This window comes from Ranitomeya imitator, chromosome 2, assembly GCF_032444005.1.
Source record: "Ranitomeya imitator isolate aRanImi1 chromosome 2, aRanImi1.pri, whole genome shotgun sequence".
Classification (NCBI taxonomy): domain Eukaryota; kingdom Metazoa; phylum Chordata; class Amphibia; order Anura; family Dendrobatidae; genus Ranitomeya; species Ranitomeya imitator.
Genome location: NC_091283.1, coordinates 330,879,449 through 330,903,258, shown reverse-complemented (window position 1 = coordinate 330,903,258; position 23,810 = coordinate 330,879,449). Strand labels below are relative to the sequence as shown.

General features: G+C 44.9%; 1 pseudogene; it reads left to right on the top strand.

Annotated features, from left to right (window-relative positions):
- The first annotated feature begins 353 nt into the window (after positions 1 to 353).
- The window catches only part of LOC138663578 (zinc finger protein 271-like), an 80,982-nt pseudogene continuing 57,525 nt past the window's right edge, over positions 354 to 23,810 (top strand).

The following is a 23,810-nucleotide window of genomic DNA, read 5'->3' as shown; positions in this document are numbered from 1 at the left end:
TAAAATCCAAGCACACAGACGCAGCCCTCCATCCTTTTAATAAAAACCCCCCCACAGCGACTGGAGACGCCATATAGTAGACGTCCGGTGACTGGTGATAATTCCCTCATGTGTGGGGTCTATTTGTCTCCAGAGAAATCACACGTTACATTCCACACATAACACTGTGCAGAAAAGGCGGCGCGGGGTAATTGTGCCAGTAGTGAGGGGAAATAATGGCGGGAATGTCACTGACTGAGGAGAAGTTTCCATGTAGGGTCTTCACTGCGGATATCATTCACGGAGGCCCCTGATCATGTGACCCCTGACTCCTCCCCTCCAGTGACCTCATCACAGGTCCTGTGCGCACAGAGCAGCCATATATGTGGAGTGCGGCTCTGCGGGTGGAGGTAGGTGCTGGAGATTCCCCATTACTGAGCGCAGGGGATATTAACCCCTTCTGAGACACTTTTTGGGTCTTTGTTGCCACTTTATAGGAATCATAACGTTTTTGTTCTGTTTCCTGTAATTGATACACACGGCCCAACTATGGAGGACAGGAAGTGAGGGAACGGGTTGTTCTCCTAGTACAGGGCCCCTTTCTTGGCCCCCACACAGTGTAATGCCCCCATTATGCCCTGTAAGCACGGTTCTGCCCCACAACCAGCTGCCTCGGGCACTTTACCATAAGCTGGTACCTCAGATTCTTCCCCGCACCCCTTTCCTTTGCTTGGTGCCAAATCTGTTCTGCCTTTGGGGCTCTGGCCTTTATAATATCAGTAACCTGCGTCATCAAGGTCTCCTGACCAGGTGCACCCTCTAGACTCTTCCTCCCTCTTCCCATTGATGTCACATGGTCCCGACTGGACGGCAGATAGCAGTATTTGTACAAATGCAGCACAGCCCTGAGGATTCGTTCTTATCACACTCCTTTTTACACCCTTTATGCAATATATATGATGCCGCTCACACAGTATAATGTTTCCACAGTACTGCAATTCCCTCCACACAGTAAAATGTTCCCACAATACCGCCATCCTCCCACACACAGTATTTTGTTCCCACACACAGGATAATGATCCACAGGACTGGCATCCCCCTCACATCCAGTTTAATGTCCCCACAGTACTCCCTTCCCCAAACTTTTTGATGATGTCACCGTACTGCCCCCTACATGCACAATATGGTATCATCTACTCCTGTGACAACCTCACAGCTAATTAATGAATGCTCACTTTGCCTCATTCTTGGTTCTCATAGTTGGATAGAAAAATATTTAGAATTGAGAGTCCTCAGTGGTTGATACCTTTTAATGGCTGACTGAAAAGATAATAATAATCTTTATTTTTATATAGCGCTAACATATTACGCAGCGCTTCCCAGTTTTGCACACATTATCATCACTGTCCCCGATGGGGCTCAAAATCTAGAAACCCTATCAGTATGTCTTTGGAATGTGGGAGGAAACCGGAGTGCCCGGAGGAAACCCCCACAAACACGGAGAGAACATACACACTCTTTGCAGATGTTGTCTGGGTGGGATTAGAACCCAGAACCCCAGCGCTGCAAGGCTGCAGTGCTAACCAATGTGCCACCGTGCTGCCCACAAATTGCAAGCTTTCGAAACTACACAGGCCTCTTCATCAGGCAAAGACTAAAACAAATTCTGAAGAATCACATATTTATGCACAACATAGCACAGAGAAAAAAAAGGGGGGGGGAAACCATGGATAAGACAGGTGACATGAAGCAGAATTACCAAGAGTGATAAACAGTTATGTCCATAAATATTGGGCCAGCTCTTAGCCCCTTTACTCCCAAGGGTTGTTTGCACGTTAATGACCGGGCCAATTTTTACAATTCTGACCACTGTCCCTTTATGAGGTTATAACTCTGGAACGCTTCAATGGATCCTGGTGATTCTGACATTGTTTTCTCGTGACATATTGTACTTCATGACAATGGTAAAAATTCTTTGATAGTACCTGCGTTTATTTGTGAAAAAAATGGAAATTTGGCGAAAATTATGAAAATTTCGCAATTTTCCAACTTTGAATTTTTATGCAATTAAATCACAGAGATATGTCACACAAAATACTTAATAAGTAACATTTCCCACATGTCTACTTTACATCAGCACAATTTTGGAACCAAAATTTTTTTTTGTTAGGGAGTTATAAGGGTAAAAAGTTGACCAGCAATTTCTCATTTCTACAACACCATTTTATTTTAGGGACCACATCTCATTTGAAGTCATTTTGAGGGGTCTATATGATAGAAAATACCCAAGTGTGACACCATTCTAAAAACTACACCCCTCAAGGTGCTCAAAACCACATTCAAGAAGTTTATTAACCCTTCTGGTGCTTCACAGGAATTTTTTGAATGTTTAAATAAAAATGAACATTTAACTTCTTTTCACAAAAAATTTAATTCAGCTCCAATTTGTTTTATTTTTCCAAGGGTAACAGGAGAAAATGGACCCCAAACATTGTTGTACAATTTGTCCTGAGTATGCCAATACCCCACATGTGGGGGTAAACCACTGTTTGGGCGCATGGCAGAGCTCGGAAGCGAAGGAGTGCCATTTGACTTTTCAATGCAAAATTGACTGGAATTGAGATGGGACGCCATGTTTCGTTTGGAGAGCCCCTGATGTGGCTAAACATTGAAACCCCCCACAAGTGACACCATTTTGGAAAGTAGACCCCCTAAGGAACTTATCTAGAGGTGTGGTGAGCACTTTGACCCACCAAGTGCTTCACAGAAGTTTATAATGTAGAACCGTAAAAATAAAAAATCATATTTTTTCACAAAAATTATCTTTTCGCCCCCAATTTTTTATTTTCCCAAGGGTAAGAGAAGAAATTGGACCCCAAAAGTTGTTGTACAATTTGTCCTGAGTACGCTGATAGCCCATATGTGGGGGTAAACCACTGTTTGGGCGGATGGGAGAGCTCGGAAGGGAAGGAGCACCGTTTGACTTTTCAATGCAAAATTGACAGGAATTGAGATGGGACGCCATGTTGCGTTTGAAGAGCCACTGATGTGCCTAAACATTGAAACCCCCGACAAGTGACACCATTTTGGAAAGTAAACCCCCTAAGGAACTTATCTAGAGGTGTGGTGAGCACTTTGACCCACCAAATGCTTCACAGAAGTTTATAATGTAGAACCGTAAAAATAAAAAATCATATTTTTTCACAAAAATTATCTTTTCGCCCCTAATTTTTTATTTTCCCAAGGGTAAGAGAAGAAATTGGACCCCAAAAGTTGTTGTACAATTTGTCCTGAGTACGCTGATACCCCATATGTGGGGGTAAACCACTGTTTGGGCGGATGGGAGAGCTCGGAAGGGAAGGAGCGCCGTTTGACTTTTCAAAGCAAAATTGACAGGAATTGAGATGGGACGCCATGTTGCGTTTGAAGAGCCACTGATGTGCCTAAACATTGAAACCCCCCACAAATGACACCATTTTGGAAAGTAGACCCCCTAAGGAACTTATCTAGAGGTGTGGTGAGCACTTTGACCCACCAAGTGCTTCACAGAAGTTTATAATGCAGAGCCGTAAAAATAAAACAAAATTTTTTTCCCACAAAAATTATTTTTTAGCCCCCAGTTTTGTATTTTCCCGAGGGTAACAGGAGAAATTCGACCCCACAATTTGTTGTCCAATTTGTCCTGAGTGCGCTGATACCCCATATGTGGGGGGGAACCACTGTTTGGGCGCATGGGAGAGCTCGGAAGGGAAGGAGCTCCATTTGGAATGAGGACTTAGATGGAATGGTCTGCAGGTGTCACATTGCATTTGCAGAGCCCCTAATGTACCTAAACAGTAGAAACCTCCCACAAGTGACACCATTTTGGAAACTAGACCCCCTAAGGAACTCATCTAGATGTGTTGTGATAGCTTTGAACCCCCAAGTGTTTCACTACAGTTTGTAACGCAGAGCCGTGAAAATTAAAAAAAAAAAAATCTTTCCCCCCAAAATTATTTTTTAGCCCCCAGTTTTGTATTTTCCCGAGGGTAAGAGGAGAAATTCAACCCCAAAAGTTGTTGTCCAATTTGTCCTGAGTACGCTGATACCCCGTATGTTAGGGGAAACCACCGTTTGAGCGCATGGCAGAGCTCGGAAGGGAAGGAGCGCCATTTGGAATGCAGACTTAGATGGAATGGTCTGCAGACGTCACATTGCGTTTGCAGGACCCCTAATGTACCTAAACATAGAAACCCCCCACAAGTGACCCCATATTGGAAACTAGACCCCCCAGGGAACTAATCTAGATGTGTTGTGAGAACTTTGAACCCCCAAGTGTTTCACTACAGTTTATAACGCAGAGCCGTGAAAATAAAAAATCTTTTTTTTTCCCACAAAAAATATGTTTTAGCCCCGAGTTTTGTATTTTCCCAAGGGTAACAGGAGAAATTGGACCCCAAAAGTTGTTGTCCTATTTGTCCTGAGTACGCTGATACCCCATATGTTGGGGTATACCCCTGTTTGGGCACACGGGAGAGCTCGGAAGGGAAGAAGCACTGTTTTACTTTTTCAACGCAGAATTGGCTGGAATTGAGATCGGACGCCATGTCGCGTTTGGAGAGCCCCTGATGTGCCTAAACAGTGGAAACCCCACAATTATAACTGAAACCCTAATCCAAACACACCCCTAACCCTAATCCCAACAGTAACCCTAACCACACCTCTAACCCAGACACACCCCTAACCCTAATCCCAACCGTAAATGTAATCTAAACCCTAACTGTAACTTTAGCCCCAACCCAAACTGTAGCCCTAACCCTAGCCCTAACCCTAACCCTAGCCCTAGCCCTAACCCTAGCCCTAACCCTAGCCCTAATGGGAAAATGGAAATAAATAAAAATTTTTTAATTTTTCCCTAACTAAGGGGGTGATGAAGGGGGGTTTGATTTACTTTTATAGCGGGTTTTTTAGCGGATTTTTATGATTGGCAGCCGTCACACACTGAAAGACGCTATTTATTGCAAAAAATATTTTTTGCGTTACCACATTTTGAGAGCTATAATTTTTCTATATTTTGGTCCACAGAGTCATGTGAGGTCTTGTTTTTTGCGGGACGAGTTGACGTTTTTATTGGTAACATTTTCGGGCACGTGACATTTTTTGATCGCTTTTTATTCCGATTTTTGTGAGGCAGAATGACCAAAAACCAGCTATTCATGAATTTCTTTTGGGGGAGGCGTTTATACCGTTCCGCGTTTGGTAAAATTGATAAAGCAGTTTTTTTCTTCGGGTCAGTACGATTACAGCGACACCTCATTTATATCATTTTTTTATGTTTTGGCGCTTTTATACGATAAAAACTATTTTATAGAAAAAATAATTATTTTGGCATCGCTTTATTCTCAGGACTATAACTTTTTTATTTTTTTGCTGATGATGCTGTATGGTGGCTCGTTTTTTGCGGGACAAGATGACGTTTTCAGCGGTACCATGGTTATTTATATCTGTCTTTTTGATCGCGTGTTATTCCACTTTTTGTTCGGCAGTATGATAATAAAGCGTTGTTTTTTGCCTCGTTTTTTTTTTTTTTTCTTACGGTGTTTACTGAAGGGGTTAACTAGTGGGCCAGTTTTATAGGTCGGGCCGTTACGGACGCAGCGATACTAAATATGTGTACTTTTATTGTTTTTTTTTTTTATTTAGATAAAGAAATGTATTTATGGGAATAATATATATATATTTTTTTTCATTATTTTGGAATATTTTTTTTAATTTTTTTTTACACATTTGAAAATTTTTTTTTTTTACTTTGTCCCAGGGGGGGACATCACAGATCAGTGATCTGACAGTTTGCACAGCACTCTGTCAGATCACTGATCTGACATGCAGCGCTGCAGCCTTCACAGTCCCTGCTCTGAGCAGGCTCTGTGAAGCCACCTCCCTCCCTGCAGGACCCGGATCCGCGGCCATCTTGGATCCGGGGCTCGAGCAGGGAGGGAGGGAGGTAAGACCCTCGCAGCAACGCGATCACATCGCGTTGCTGCGGGGGGCTCAGGGAAGCCCGCAGGGAGCCCCCTCCCTGCGCGGTGCTTCCCTGCACCGCCGGCACATCGCGATCATCTTTGATCGCGGTGTGCCAGGGGTTAATGTGCCGGGGGCGGTCCGTGACCGCTCCTGGCACATAGTGCCGGATGTCAGCTGCGATAGGCAGCTGACACCCGGCCGCGATCGGCGGCGCTCCCCCCGTGAGCGCCGCCGATCGCGCTGGACGTACTATCCCGTCCATGGTCATAGGGGCCCACCCCACATGGACGGGATAGTACGTCCGATGTCAGAAAGGGGTTAGATAAGGAATGTTTTATTGTCCTCTGATTAGGGTCTCTGTTGTGATGACCCCTCATAGTCTGAGGGGCAAGTTCCATAGATGATGTAAAAAAGACATAAATCCGTGCGACACATTCATTCCTGCATTAAGACTGTCAAAGGTCGTCATCAGTTTATATTCCCAGACTCTTCTGTCTCTCTGAGATTTGCAGCTACCTTTTAACACAAGTAATTTCATGTCCATAATGTTATGATTTGGGAGACAAAAATGTATTGCCACAAGTAGATCCATTCTTTTTTCTCTTATTGTATGGTGATGAGAAACTGCACAGATTGCGCCTCAATTCAGGACTCTATACAAACAACAGATACAAAACAAAGCCAAAACCTGACAACTTGGACAACCACTCCATTCCAGACACAAAAGCATCTAACTGTTTCATTAATTTCTCAGATTATAAACCCAACAAAGTGGAGCTGGCTGTGCTTTCCAGAGGACTCTCATTTTGTCCTACTAAGGCCCTGGATAAAACTGAATTCTGCAGTGATATGGAACATTTTTTCAGGAGACTGCGCCTGAGGGAATATTTCAATGAGGCAGAAGATTCAGAACCCACCTGGACTGAAGGAAAAGGGATCCTAACAACAAAGAAAAGGTCAGACTGGACACCTCCACCTGGACGCAACCCTCGTTTGGATAAGTATATAGACTCCTTCAGACATTTGATAAAATCCACCATCATACTAACAGGAGACAAGCATCCAACATCAGTGCCTAGGAGAGAAAGGCCATACAGTCTCTGAAAACCAACAAAGAAATCATCATCAAACCTGCTGACAAGGGAGGTGCAATAGTCATGATGAACACATCAGACTATATGAGGGAAGCAAACAGACAACTTATGAACACACGCTACTACAAAAAATTGGAGTCGGATCCTACACAGGACTATTACAAGGAACTAAACAAGTTGGTATCTTGTCTGCCCGACGAATCCATAAGAGCCAATGACCCGATACCAGAAAGTCCAAGAACAGGGACATTCTACAAATCTGGAAATCCAGGAAGACCAATTATATCATGTGTGGGCACCCTTACTGAGCAGGTATCTGGATGGGTAGAGGGTATTCTTAAACCCCTGGTAAAGGATACACCCAGCTTCATTCAGGACACAACTGACCTATTGAATAAACTATCAGCAATAGGTCTTCTACCAGAAGGAACCATCTTGGCCACCATGGATGTGGAATCTTTGTACTCCAATACCCCACACCAGGATGGATTAAATGCCTGCAAATTCTTCCTGGAAAACACAGGGACTGATGCAAATTCTGTGGTGAAACTTATAAAATTCATCCTCACCCACAATTACTTTGAATTTGACAAGAAGATCTATCTACAGGAGACTGGCACAGCAATGGGAAGTAAAATGGCCCCACAGTAAGCAAACCTTTTCATGGCCAAGCTTGAAAGCGACTTTTTGTCCTCATATCCCATCAGGCCTCTGGCCTACTACCGCTACATTGATGACATTTTAATCATCTGGACGGAGTCTGAGCCACAGCTAAAGACGTTCCATGAACAGTTTAATCAATTTCATCCCACAGTCAACTTGACAATCAACTACTCCTGTACTGAAATTAACTTTTTGGACACCATCATTAAGCTGCAGAACAATAAAATAGAGACAGTTGGAGCGCCCCCAGACAAAAGGCCACGAGATCTCGGTACCGGGCCTCTGGTTCGGTTCTGAGGCTGTCACGGTGGCTAGACCTGGTCCGCGACCCTGCTAAGGGGCGTCCAATAAAGGTAGTACAGTCTGTCAGGGATTCGTGACGCCACCTGTGGTGTTCGGTCAGGGTGACCGACGCTGCTGTGGGGTCCGCTGGGGTGATGGAATGGCAGCTGGATGGTATACCTTCCCACAGGTGAAGTATGTCCCCAGGGCTTCCCAGTAAGGTGGATGATGATGGTGTGAGGTGCAGTCAATAACGAGGACACAAGGTTGCAGTCTCTTTACCTCTTTACTGAAGACTTCAGGATCCTCAATCCAGAGCACGCTTAACAGGGCTATCTAAGACCGGCCGGTCCGATGGGCACATCCAGAGTTCCCTTTGCAGGTGGAAATCAGTGCCTACCACTAGCGCCTGTGTGTTGTAGTGCTACCCTGCTGAGCATTCGGAATAGTCCTCACGACTGCTGTTCTCGTTCGTTCTTTCTAATTCCCTCTCGCTTGTTCCAGATGTTACTAGTTTCTCGTCCCCCAGGTATGTTATGGCTAGGACGCACCCATATGACGGGAAGGCTCGGAGCTCTTCTGGGACCCTAGAGACGCCCCTCTCCACGCGTTGCCCCCTATGTCTTCGTAGGAAATTTAAGGTAGACAGACAACCTATAATTAACTGTCCTGCGGAGTTCGAAGTAAGGCCTAGAGTCACTTACTCCCGCGGTGTTCCAGTCACCGGCTACACGCCTCAGTAGGATGTTGCCTCGGTCTCACGGCACGACTCCTACTGGTTCTCCTTTGTGCTTGATCTCGTTTCTCACTGTTCCACAATATCCTTCCCTTCGTGTCTCTCTCTTGGGATACCGCCGCGGGGTGTGCAGGCGCGGTTCCGTTACGTTCTGCTCTGTTCGCTAGGCACCTGCCAGGTCCCCATTCCTGACAGGGATCCCCCTGTGACTTCTCCCTGCAACACCCCCTGCCACGGGATGTTGCCTGAATCCAACCCAGTCAGCTTCTGACTAACTTCCTATCCAACCCCTAGTTTTACCAGTGTGAGGAGTGGCCCAATAAATAAAGCCTTTTTCTCCCCCTAGTGGCCGGAGTGTGAAGTATAATGTGTGCTGGTGATACCTGGTCAGTAGAATTTCTTCAGTGCCATCAGACGTACCATCACTCCCCTTAGTGGCAGAGTGTCATACTGCAACGACCAGATCTCTGGGGCGCTGCACTCCCCCCCTACCCCCGGTTAAATCCAGTACTCCTGGACTGGGAAGAAGAACAACAATACATTTCAGCAAAAGACATACAAAATTTTTGAAATGCTTAAAACAAGTAAATAGAACAATGCTTCCCTTTATGGGAGGTGAGGACACTTGAACGTTACAAACAAAAACAGGATTAAATATTTTAAAATAACATTATAACTATAAATAACTCTTTTTACCCAGCCGGGTATTCTACTAAGTGCAAATTCTGAACAATAAGTTAACTTTTCCTTTAAGGGCGTATAAGCTGAACCCACTAAAGGCCTACTATAAAATACTATAAAATAACTCAACTTTTCTTTCCTTTCTAGCTTCACCAATGCAGGACCGCCTAGCTCCTGGGCTGGGCCTACTGTCATTGTCTTTCTTTACTCTCTCTCTAACCCCTACGGGTTCACTTTCAATCTTTCCTGTCCTCAATCTCGATCAACATTATCAAACTTTTCTAAATTTCAACATTATCAACATTTCAACCTTTCCTAAGGCAACATGTAAACATTCCCTTTAAGAGGGAGCCGAGTCTCTAGGAGGTAGTGCAGATTCTCTCTGTCTGCAAGTCCAATGAAAGCAAGACCGTCTGCGTCATGTCCAGAAGCATTATCTTCGCAAAGTCTTCTTTCTTTTGTAAAACCAGTAGGGAGCACCTTTAAGAAGGTGCAAACTATATACAAAACAGTTTTGGAATCATTCACTGTTCATGATCCGCCAGTCTTTTGAAACAATGATAACTTGTGCAAAAGGAAATAGAAAGAGAAATGTAAAACAATAGGGATCCCGGGTCAACAAAGGGATCCCTTTAAGGAATAACCCTGGACGGGTTTAGAGCAGCAAAAGAGGAAACAGTTAAATAACTATGTACATTTGTCGGGGTTTCGAGGTTTAGTGCTGTAACTCAGGGGGTAGCCCAGCTGGATACTGGCGGCTACCAGGTGCCACATAAGGAGCTCCCTCACTCCAGATGGGGGTCCTATGGCTTTGCATATCTCTTTTCTCATCTGAGGTGGTATCAATGTCACTAATCGGTTTTTCAGGTATAATCTAGGTTCGAATGTCAGTTTTGGTAGTAGGTTCAGTAGCGGCAATAATGCCCACTGTGGTAGCAGTATTAGGATTTGTCAGTTCAGAGTTAGTCTTAGTCATGGCAGCAGGTGGCGCTGTTACGGGGCCTACCAGTAGGTCTTTGGTCACTGGGGCAGGATCGTTTTTCATACCTGCTTCAGATGCGGTCCCTCCGGTGCCGGCCTGCTCCGTCTCCGCTGGGATCTGGAACGCTGACTGCGGGGCCTTGCGCTGTGGCGTTGTCATCTCTGTTTGCAGTATCTCGCTTTCCGGCAGGGCCTTGCTTTCTGGCTTCGGAGCGTTGGAACTTCTTTCTTGCTCCAGACCAGACGAAGCTGCCGACAGACGTCTGGTGAGGCCCCTGATGACGGTCTCCTTCCACCTGGCCTCAGTGCTCAGCTGCGTCCGCCGGAGTTGGTCGCTGAGCTCGTCCACTCCGGCCTGCAGGAAGTCGGGGCCAACAGGTGACGCCTGGCCGCGGTATCTCTCTGGGTAGCTGGGGGAGTCCTCTGCTCCGACCCCACGCTCCGATCCTGGTCGGCTGGCCATGGCATCTCCCACGTGGTTCACTTCTTCTCCCTCCTTGTCCTTTTCCCGCTCTCTCCTTCGTGGGCGGTTTAGCTTCCTTTGTCTCCGCCCTCCACTGAGGATCAGGAGGCGGATCTCGGCCGCTGACGGACACGTCCTCAAGGTACAGAAATATTTAGACTGGGCGGCCATTGTCGTTCGCGCTCTTCAGCTTGTTCAGACCCACTTTCACGCCCTTCTTCTTCTCCTGCGCTCCTCGTGGCGCTGTAATGGCGGCGGTTTTGGCGGGAATCTTGCGGCAATCGGCAATACACAGTCCTTGCAATAAATCACAGTTCATGCACAATTCAATCACAGTTCCAAGGCACACATGACCTGCTTCTCAGGCTTAAGTACAATCCTAATAACATACCAGAACTGACCATATATAATGACCATATTAACAAGGAAAACTCAATAAAGCTATATGAAAAACATAAAGAAACCAAGAGTTTTTAAATCCTAAAGTATAAACAAATAATATATCTAATAATAATCACAAATGTCCAGAAAAATAACTATCAAAATATATTTAATAATAATACAAAACACACACTAGACATGAAAAAAACACACACAATACAATACAAAGAAAAAATAAATAATTGGATTGGTCTAATGAACGACAATGCAAACTGGCGGGGGTGAGCGATCCTACAATAAGAGGGGGGAGAGGTACTCAAAAATGTAAATAATCTATCCCAGCAACCATGTATGCAAGCTGGAAGGCACAAGTGTGCACAATTACCAAAAAAGAGTAACCATAAAATAACCCTCATATCATTTGGGAAAAGACACCAAGGATCACAGGAGCCACTCCATTATAATATAGGCCATGTGGCAGGATAATCATACCCCCATGATTCCCAGAGTTAAAGTGCCAATAGTGCGCATACATAAAAAATACATATGTCTTAACTAGGAAAGCCAGACACCCACCGCACAGATACCCCAACGCGCGTTTCACCGCTGCTTCTTCAGGGGGCAGTGTGCAAATGTGCAGTGTTCAGAGGTTAAATACCCCCATGTGAAAAGCATGACCCAATCACCTGCATAGAACAAGGCCAGCTCCAGCCGCGTCTAACGAGCGCATGTGGACGAGGCCCACCACAGCCAATCATCCCAGCTGGCGTCAGGAAGCGGTGAGTGTCGGGACAAGGTTCCCATAGTAACGTATACACTCACCGCGTAGAATAGACGCCGCTGTGAATCAGAGGCGGAGGGGACATCAGAGCGCATGCGCTACCCGCGGCAGAAGGTAACCGCGCCGCAATGCATATAGGGGAGAGGGGTTGCCAGGACAACATCTAAACCATGCTGCACATCGCCCAGGAAGACACGCAACAAGGGCGGAAGTAGGGAAGCGGACATATCAATATGGGCAGCAGCGCTGTTAGACATACCAAATGAACATAATGATAATCTATACAAATAAGAGCGCCGCAACACATATGTAAGTATAATACAGTACATTAATCCATTTAATAGAAAACATATAAATAATGACATATATCTAAATGTCCACAATGTGCAGCTGATTTTAAAGATGATGCAGGTAAAGGGTCCTGATCCCAGATAGTTCTTTGTTCACAGAAATGCTCATCACAATAGGGGTGTAGCACAATTGAAGGTTAATCCAATAGAACGTACACTAGTAAATGAAAAACACAAACACACACAAAGTTAAAATAAATATAAAAACACAGGCTCCAAGGGCAGATAATCGACATAATAATGAAAAATCACCTATATAGCAAAGGTAACCTCCGAGCAGACACCCACGGTTATAAAAATGATGAAAAGCTAATGTTTTCGTTTAATCCATGTGGTGTTATGGTGTCTAGCGTAATAATCCAACGACACTCAAGCTGCGCCAGCCTCCGCTTAAGGTCACCACCCCTAATCCCTCCATGGACTCTATCAATACCCCGAATCTTAAGCCCATCGGGATTAGAGGCATGGCACAGTCTGAAATGGCGAGGAATCGTTTTTAGAAGCGCTACGTCAGGAGCTAGCTGGGCCGCCTTTATATCCCTCACGTGTTCCCTCTGCGGGTGAGAACTAGGGAACACGTGAGGGACATTAAGGCGGCCCAGCTAGCTCCTGACGTAGCGCTTCTAAAAACGATTCCTCGCCATTTCAGGCTGTGCCATGCCTCTAATCCCGATGGGCTTAAGATTCGGGACATTTGTGATTATTATTAGATATATTATTTGTTTATACTTTAGGATTTAAGTATAATCCTGTTCGTGATGCCAACTTAGAGCGCCCCCAGATACAGGGCCACGAGTTCTCGGTACCGGGCCTCTCTGGTTCAGTTCTGAGGCCGTCACGGTGGCTAGACCCAGTCCGCGACCCTGCTAAGGTGCGTCCAATAAAGGTAGTACAGTCTGTCAGGGATTCGTGACGCCACCTGTGGTGTTCGGTCAGGGTGACCGACGCTGCTGTGGGGTCCGCTGGGATGATGGAATGGCAGCTGGATGGTATACCTTCCCACAGGTGAAATATGTCTCCAGGGCTTCCCAGTAAGGTGGATGATGATGGTGTGAGGTGCAGTCAATAACGAGGACACAAGGTTGCAGTCTCTTTACCTCTTTACTGAAGACTTCAGGATCCTCAATCCAGAGCACGCTTAACAGGGCTATCTGAGACCGGCCGGTCCGATGGGCACATCTAGAGTTCCCTTTGCAGGTGGAAATCAGTGCCTACCACTAGCGCCTGTGTGTTGTAGTGCTACCCTGCTGAGCATTCGGAATAGTCCTCACAACTGCTGTTCTCGTTCGTTCTTTCTAATTCCCTCTCGCTTGTTCCAGATGTTACTAGTTTCTCGTCCCCCAGGTATGTTATGGCTAGGACGCAACCGTATGACGGGAAGGCTCGGAGCTCTTCCGGGACCCTAGAGACGCCCCTCTCCACGCGTTGCCCCCTATGTCTTCGTAGGAAATTTAAGGTAGACAGCCAACCTATAATTAACTGTCCTGCGGAGTTCGAAGTAAGGCCTAGAGTCGGTTACTCCCGCGGTGTTCCGGCCACCGGCTACGCGCCTCAGTAGGATGTTGCCTCGGTCTCACGGCACGACTCCTACTGGTTCTCCTTTGTGCTTGATCTCGTTTCTCACTGTTCCACAATATCCTTCCCTTCGTGTCTCTCTCTTGGGATACCGCCGCGGGGTGTGCAGGCGCGGTTCCGTTACGTTCTGCTCTGTTCGCTAGGCACCTGCCAGGTTCCCACGCCTGACAGGGATCCCCCTGTGTCTTCTCCCTGCAACACCCCCTGCCACGGGATGTTGCCTGAATCCAACCCAGTCAGCTTCTGACTAACTTCCTATCCAACCCCTAGTTTTACCAGTGTGAGGAGTGGCCCAATAAATAAAGCCTTTTTCTCCCCCTAGTGGCCGGAGTGTGAAGTGTAATGTGTGCTGGTGATACCTGGTCAGTAGAATTCCTTCAGTGCCATCAGACGTACCATCACTCCCCTTAGTGGCAGAGTGTCATACTGCAACGACCAGATCTCTGGGGCGCTGCACATCCCTGTATTAGAAGCCAATCGACCGTCCAACATATCTTAAATGGGACAGTTTCCATCCAAAACACATAAAAAACTATTGTCTACAGCCAAGCCATCAGATACAGTCGTATATGTTCCAACCCCATGGATATTGATGAACACCTTGGTCGCCTCAGAAAGACCTTTTTGAATCAGGGCTACCATCCAAGAACAATTGAAAACCAGATCACAAGAGCCTCCAGAATATCAAGGAATCACGTGCTACATTACAAAGCTAAAGAGGAAAATAACCGGGTACCTCTAGTAGTTACCTACAATCCAAATCTGGAGGTGCTAAGGGGAGCTGCACGGAAATTACAACCTTTACTACAAAAAGATGCCCGCTTACAATCCATTTTTCCAGCCCCCCCCCCTACCGTGTTTTAGGCAGCCCCCAAATCTAAGAAGCATCATTGTCAGAAGCTCCCTGTCCTCTCCAACAGCTGCAGGAACCTTTCCTTGCAACCAGAAAAAATGTAAAACCTGTCCATTTATAATGACCACGGACAAGATAAAGATCCCCAATTCACATCAGGACGAAAAGATCCCAGGTACCTTCAGCTGCATCACATCTAATGTGGTGTACTTAATTATTTATACTAAATGTCCAACGGGGGTCTGTATGTTGGGGAGACAGGGCAGAAACTGAGAACAAGGATAAATTCTCACCGCCATACAGTACAGACCAAAAGTTTGGACACACCTTCTCATTTAAAGATTTTTCTGTATTTTCATGACTATGAAAATTGTACATTCATACTGAAGGCATCCAAACTATGAATTAACACATGTGGAATTATATACTTAACAAAAAAGTGTGAAACAACTGAAATTATGTCTTATATTCTAGGTTCTTCAAAGTAGCCACCTTTTGCTTTGATGACTGGTTTGCACACTCTTGGCGTTTTCTTGATGAGCTTCAAGAGGTAGTCACTGGGAATGGTCTTCCAACAATCTTGAAGGAGTTCCCAGAGATGCTTAGCACTTGTTGGCCCTTTTGCCTTCACTCTGCGGTCCAGCTCACCCCAAACCATCTCGATTGGGTTCAGGTCTGCTGACTGTGGAGGCCAAGTAATCTGGCGTAGCACCCCATCACTCTCCTTCTTGGTCAAATAGCCCTTACACAACCTGGAGGTGTGTTTGGGGTTATTGTCCTGTTGAAAAAGAAATGATAGTCCAACTAAACACAAACCGGATGTAATAGCATGCCGCTGCAAGATGCTGTGGTAGCCATGCTGGTTCAGTATGCCTTCAATTTTGAATAAATCCCCAAAAGTGTCACCAGCAAAGCACGCCCACACCATCACACCTCTTCCTCCATGCTTCATGGTGGGAACCAGGCATGTAGAGTCCATCCATTCACCTTTTCTGCGTCGCACAAAGACAAGGTGGTTGGAACCAAAGATCTCAAATTTGGACTCATCAGACCAAAGCACAGATTTCCGCTGGTCTAATGTCCATTCCTTGTGTTCTTTAGCCCAAACAAGTCTCTTCTGCTTGTTGCCTGTCCTTAGCAGTGGTTTCCTAGCAGCTTTTTTTTTTTTGAAGGCCTGCTGCACAAAGTCTCCTCTTAACAGTTGTTGTAGAGATGTGTCTGCTGCTAGAACTCTGTGTGGCATTGACCTGGTCTCCAATAAGAGCTGCTGTTAACCTGCGATTTCAATGGCTGGTGACTCGGATAAACTTATCCTCAGAAGCAGAGGTGACTCTTGGTCTTCCTTTCCTGGGGCGGTCCTCATGTGAGCCAGTTTCTTTGTAGCGCTTGATGGTTTTTGCTACTGCACTTGGGGACACTTTCAAAGTTTACCCAATTTTTTGGACTGACTGACCTTAATTTCAGAAAGTAATGATGGCCCCTCGTTTTTCTTTACTTAGCTTCTTTTTTCTTGCCATTATCCAAATTCTAACAGTCTATTCAGTAGGACTATCAGCTGTCTATCCACCAGACTTCTGCACAACACAACTGATGGTCCCAACCCCATTTATAAGGCAATAAATCCCTCTTATTAAACCTGACAGGGCACATCTGTGAAGTGAAAACCATTTCCGGTGACTACCTCTTGAAGCTCATCAAGAAAATGCCAAGAATGTGCAAACCAGTCATCAAAGCAAATGGTGGCTACTTTGAAGAGCCTAGAACATAAGACATAATTTCAGTTTTCACACTTTTTTGTTAAGTATATAATTCCACATGTGTTAATTCATAGCTTTGATGCCTTCAGTGTGAATGTTCAATTTTCAGTCATGAAAATACAGAAAAATCTTTAAATGAGAAGGTGTGTCCAAACAACTTTTGGTCTGTACTGTACAATAAAAGAAAAAAGAATGGATCTACCTGTGGCCAAACATTTTTATATGCCTGATCATAGCACCATGGACCTGAAATTACTTGTATTGAAAGGTAGCTTCAAATCTCAGAGAGACAGGAGAATCTGGGAGTATAAACTTATGACAACATTTGACACACTTAGTGCAGTAATGTATGTGTCACATGGATTTATGTCTTTTTACATCAGTTAAGGAATTTGAACTTCAGACCATGTGGGGTCATCATAACCGAACCAGACCCCAATCAGAGGACAACAAAATATTTATGGACACAACTGTTTATCACTTATCACTCTCCCATAATGACAGTTCTGTGCTGTGTTGTGTATAAATATGTGATTCTTCAGAATTTGCTTTAGCCCCTTAGTGACAGAGCCAATTTGGTACTTAATGACCAGGCCAATTTTTACAATTCTGACCACTGTCACTTTATGAGGTTATAACTCTGGAACGCTTCAACGGATCCCGCTGATTCTGAGATTGTTTTTTCGTGACATATTGCACTTCATGTTAGTGGTAACATTTCTTCGATATTACTTGCGTTTATTTATTAAAAAAACGGAAATATGGCGAAAATTTTGAAAATTTTGCAATTTTCAAACTTTGAATTTTTATGCCCTTACATCAGAGAGATATGTCACACAAAATGGTCAATAAATAACATTTCCCATATGTCTACTTTACATCAGCACAATTTTGGAAAAAAAAAAAAAAATTATTAGGGAGTTATAAGGGTTAAAATTTGACCAGCAATTTCTTATTTTTACAGCAAAATTTACAAAACCATTTTTTTTAGGGACCACCTCACATTTGAAGTCAGTTTGAGGGGTCTATGTAGCAGAAAATGCCCAAAATTGACACCATTCTAAAAACTGCACCCCTCAAGGTGCGCAAAACCACATTCAAGAAGTTTACTAACCCTTCAGTTGCTGCACAGGAACTGAAGCAATGTGGAAGGAAAAAATGAACATTTTACTTTTTTTCACAAATATTTTACTTCAGAATCAATTTTTTTTATTTTCACATGTGTAAAAAAAGAAAATGAACCACATCATTTGTTGTGCAATTTGTCCGGAGAATGCCGATACCCCGTATGTGGGTGTAAACCTCTGTTTGGGTGCACAGTAGAGCTCAGAAGGGAAGGAGCGCCATTTGACTTTTTCAACATAGAATTCTCTGGAATTGAGATCGGACACCATGTCGCGTTTGGAGAGCCCCTGATGTGCCTAAACAGTGGAAACCCCCCACAAGTGACACCATTTTGGAAACTAGACCCCCTAAGGAACTTATCTAGGTGTGTGGTCAACACTTTGAACCCCCAAGTGCTTCACACAAGTTTATAACGTAGAGCCGAAAAAATTAAAAATCATTTTTTTTTCACAAAAATGATCTTTTCACCCCCAATTTTTTATTTTCCCAAGGGTAGCAAGACAAAATAGACCCCAAAAGTTGTTGTGCAATTTGTCCTGAGTATGTCGATACCCTGTATGTGGGGGTAAACCTCTGTTTGGGCGCACTGCGGAGCTTGGAAGGGAAGGCGCGCCGTTTGACTTTTTAATCTCTTAATTGTGAGAGCGGACGTCATTTTGGGTTTGTAGATGTGCCTAACAGCAGAAACCCCCCACAACTGACCCCGTTTTGGAAACTACACCCCTCAAAGATTTTAATCAGGGGTATATTGAGCAATTTGAACCCACATGTATGACACAGAGTTTGATAACATTAGGTTGTCATATTGAAAAAATTCATTTTTTTCCACGAGAATCTTGTTTTAGACCTGAATGTCTCGATTTTTCAGAAATAACATCAAAAAGTGGACCCCACAATTCGTTACCCACTTTATTATGAGTGCAGCAATATCCCATATGTAGTAAAAAAGTTCTGTTTGGACAAATGGCAGGGCTTGGACAGAAAGGGGCACAATGTGACAAATTTGGCTTTATTTGAAATTGAAGATCCAGGACCCATTCAAAGCTTCTAGAGACATTGAGCAAAAAAGAAAATCCTTCCAGGAATTATTACTCACAGAGGGAGGCATGCTCCTAAAACACAATGGCTGACTATAAAATTGGTCTTGCTAACAAAACAGTTGTCCCGCATTTGCGTATATTGTAGCAGGAAGAATAAACTGTACTGGAATGAAGGGCAAAATGTGTAGGAAAATGCAGCCAACTATGTGGCAAAGCGGAGTTTGTTCCAAAGATGAAAGAACACCATCAGGGCTAGAATGGCAGACACTTTCAGAGACTGGTCGTACAACGTCCTTTTAGCTCCATCAATCCCTATATGAGAGACGAATGTGCCAATAGACGTGGTACACCATAGCAAGCTCCCACCCGCCAAGGTCAGAACCGCTATATGCACAAAACAACCAGTTCTCTATAGAAAGTATTGTCTGGTACCAGAGGTTCGGCAAGAACCATAAAGTAAAGCCCATAGTGTATAAGTACGGAACTTCCTCATTTTTTAGAAATCCTACAATAAAATGATCATGCCCGTATCATCAACATAAATATAAGTAATATAAATGGAAGCCAAAGTTTTGTGTAGCAAGACAGTTATAAAAACAGTCAAAGTTAGATAAATGGTCAAAAATGTTTGAGTAATAAAGTCCTAGAATTCATTTTCAGATAATCTCACTTTTCAAGATCATTTCTGGGGTCCACATTCTAACGCTTATTGACATAGGTACGTGGACGAGAATTTGTTGGAATAGTAGTTTGGTATGGGATTGATCGAGTCGTAGAATTTTCAGATGACCTGACTTTGCAAGAACATTTGTGGGGTCCACACTCTAGAGCGTACAGACGTGGGTACGTGGATGAGAATTTGTTGGGATAGTAGTTTGGTATGGGATTGATCAAATTCTGGAATTAATTGTGAAATGGGGTAAAATGGGATCTACTAATTAAAATATTTATCAATTGTTCCAAATTGTACTACTGGGGCCACTAAGCAGAAAATAAAAATGATTGAAAAAAAAACCAAACTAATAATTGTAGGTGGTGTGGTAGGTCTCAAAACAGGGGGAGATACAAAGGCCTGGTTGGGATGGGCATGTGGGGCAATAAAATCGGGAATCACTCCGCCTGCCATGCTTTCTGCAAACTCGGCACCTTTTTTGAGGATACCTTTGGGTGGGAGTGACAGGGACAGGGTGAGGAAAATGGCGTTCTGACAGTCTCCGGGAATCCTCAGAGTCGAAGGCTTCCCCCGGTGCCATGGACTCAAATATGAGGCTCTCTACTACTTTTTCCTGAAAGTGCAGGAAAGTTAGTGGTCCTTGAGATTTTTTGTATAGGACAAAACTGTTGTAGGTGGCAGTCTGAATTAGATAGATTCCCACCTTTTTATACCACGCCCTGGTCTTCCTCTTGACCAGGTATGGTTGCAGAACCTGGTCTGACAGGTCTACGCCACCCATATGTCTATTATATTCTGTGACGCAGACAGGTTTTTCTTTGTCCCTGGTGGCACCCCTCTCTCTGACCGTCACAGTGGTGTCCGTATGCAGTGTGGAAAGCATATAGACGTCCTTCCTGTCTTTCCACTTCACTGCAAGTAGTTGGTCGCTTGCAAGTGAAAATGACGCCCCCCTCTCCAAACGTCTGGACACCAACTGTGACGGAAACCCCACTCTGTTTTTCCTCACTGTCCCACAGGCCCCTGTACTTGCAGCATGGAGGGATTTGTATAGGGGGATACTCGTGTAATAATTATCTGTGTACACGTGGTACCCTTGATTGAGAAAGGGCGTCATTAGCTCCCAGACAATTTTGCCTGGGATACCAATTGTCTGGGGGCAGTTTGGGGGGTTTATTTGGCGGTCCCTACCTTCGTAAATTAGGAAGGTGGACGTGTACCCTGATGAGCTCTCGCAAGCTTTATATAATTTTACGCCGTATTTGGCTCTCTTGGAGGGAATAAATTGGCGGAATGAAAGACGGCCCTTGTAGCTCATCAAGGACTCGTCGACTGCCATATTTTGCTCTGGGGTATAGGAATTTAGAAAGGAAGTTTTTAGGAGGGAAATTAGGGGTCTTAATTTATTTAGCCGATCGTAGTTGGGGTCAGTTCTTGGGAGAGCTTGGGCATTGTCACTGAAGTGGAGGAATCTCATCAGGGCTTCGTAACGGGCTCGGGACATGATGGCTGCAAATACAGGGGTGCAGTGGACAGCTTTTGTTGCCCAGTAAGAGCGGAGAGTGGTTTTTTTTACTATACCCATATTCAGGGTGAGGCCTAAGAATTTTTTAATTTCGGGGACATTTGTGGGGATCCAGGAACGGGAATGAAAGGCAGTGGGTTTTTGGGAAATATATTGCCGGGCATATAGGTTAGTTTGGTGGACGATTAATTGCAGGACTTCGGGGCTAATGAAAATTTCAAAAAAATCAATGGGGGTAAAATTGGCGACATCTACTTTTATTCCAGGGACTGCAGAAAAAGGGGGAATTTGAGGGGAAAATGAGGTGTCATTATACCACAGCGGTGGGGGGACTGCGGTACTTGGTCCTGCCTCTGAAGCTTCAGCAGTGACGACCGACTCCGCTACCACCGGGCTGGGGGATCCCGTGGAGGAAGAGTCGTCATCACTGTCTGAAAACTGCTCAACTTCAGGGGCAGAATCTGTTTCGCTGCCGGAGCTGCCGGAGCAAAGCAGGCTGTAAGCTTGCTCCGCGCTAAAAGTTCTGCGAGCCATTTTATCTAATTCCTCCCCTAACACTAACCCTACCCCTAACCCTAACCCTAAAAAAAATGTTTTTTTTTTTTCTTTTTTTGTTTTTTTTTATAATCCTCTGCTGGTGATGCAGGGATTACGGAGAACGGGGGTGGGTAAATGGGATGCTGGCGGAGGCAGATATTATGTTTTTTGTCACTGACAGGGCAGCACTTGAACTGTAGTCTCTCTCTCTTCTCTCCTAGAACAACTACAAGGAGAGAAGAGAAAGGTACAGCCCAAGTGCTGCCATGTTTATCAAATATTAGGGGTTTTGATCACTGTAATTGGACATATTACAGTAATCAAAACCCAGCAGCCAATGAGAAAATTCTCATAGGTTGCTGGGTCTCTGCTGGCAGATCATGGCAGGCGCACTGCGCATGCGCCCGCCATTTTCTTCCAGCAGAGAAGAAGGGGGGCCAGGAGCAGTGGGCTCGGGACCGGGGACCACTACTGAGGACCGGGGACCACTACTGAGGACCGGGGACAGGAGCAGGCGGTATGGTGGGGGGCTCGGGGGCTCTATTTCTCTCCCCTCTGATGTGCGATCACATCAGAGGGGAGAGAAATGCAAAGCATTTTTTTTTTTTTTACAAACTATTTGCAGCGATCGCAATCCCGGGGGTCTGTAAAGACCCCTGGGATTGCGATCGCTCCAGGGGGTCTGCGATCGCTCCAGGGGGTCTGTAAAAACAGACCCCAATACACCGGGGGAAGCTAGGCTTTGGCGGGCGCATCTGCACATGCGCCCGCCATTTTGGAGCCCGGGCAGGAAGGAGGAGGGTCGGGGACCGGGGGGGCACCTTCTCCGGTACATAAGGTACCGTGGGGGGCTCGGGGGACCCTATTTCTCTCCCCTCTAATGTCCGATCACATTAGAGGGGAGAGAAACACAATACTAATCGCGTTTTTTTTTTTGCGATCGCCGGTAAACGGTTAATTACCGGCGATCGCAAAAGCGGGGTCGGTGAAAACCGACCCGAATCATGTTCTCTGGGGTCTCGGCTACCCCCGGCAGCCGAGACCCCGGAGAAAATCGGCCTCTGGGGGGCGCTATGTACTTTTTCCACAGCGCCGTTAATTAACGGCGCTGTGGCTTAAGTACCCTTAGCGGCCGCCGTTAAAAGGCGTATCGGCGGTCGCTAAGGGGTTAGTCTATGCCTGATGAAGAGACCTGTGTAGTCTCGAAAGCTTACAATTTGTTACCATCTTTTCAGTTAGCCATTAAAAGGTATTAACCACTGAGGACTCTCAATTCTAAATATTTTTCTTAAAAACATTTAGCACCCAAATGTTTGGCATTTCTGTAGTGATGACAGCCCACCTAATTTACAGGTGCATGTCTCCAGAAGCATGAATTGGGCATAATGTACTGGTCACTACAACGTACTGGTCACTACAATGGCAGTTTTCAATTTTCACTCGGCAACACCCACTGCTGATTGTTTCTGGAAAACACCCATGGAGTCAAAATCGTCACTACAACTGTAGATAAATTCCCAAAGGGTTATAATTTTCAAAATGCGGTCCCTTCCTTATGGGGGGTATATCGGCACTGTAGTATGGTGCTACTTCCATTCTGAGCTTTGCACTGTGCTTCAAGAGTAGCTTTTGATCACATATGGGGTATAGATGAATTCAGGAGAAATTGCACAACAAACTTTGCGGTCCATTTTCTCCTTTTGCCCTTGCAAAAATGCAAAATTTGTACCTAAAAAGATTTATTTGGGAAAAGTGTGTTTTTGTTTTTTATTTCCATGGCTCTACACTATAAACTTCTGTGAACCCTGTGGGTTCTAGGTGCTGAATACACATCTAGATAAGTTCCCTAAGGGGTCTAGTTTCCAAAATGGTGTCACTTGTCGGGGGTTTCCACTGTTCAGGCACATCATGGGCTCTCCAAACGTGACATGGTGTCCGATAATTATTCCATCAAATTTTGCATTCAAAATGTCAAATGGCACTCCTTCCCTTCCAAGCCCTGCTGTGCACCCAAACAGTGGTTTTCCCCCACACATGGGGTATCAGCGTACTCAGAAGAAATGGCACAACAAACTGTGTAGAGCAATTTCTCCTGCTAACCTTATGAAAAGGCAAAATATGGAGCTAAAAAAGATTTATTTGGGAAAAAATGTGATTTTTTTTTTTTTTTATTTCCACGGCTCTATGCTATAAACTTCTGTGAAGCACCTGTTCACAGGTGGGTTCAAGGTGCTCACACATCTAGATAAATTCCATGAGGGGTCTAGTTTCTAAAATGGTGTCACCTGCAGGGGGGTTTCCACTGTTTAGGCACATCAGGGGTTCTCCAAA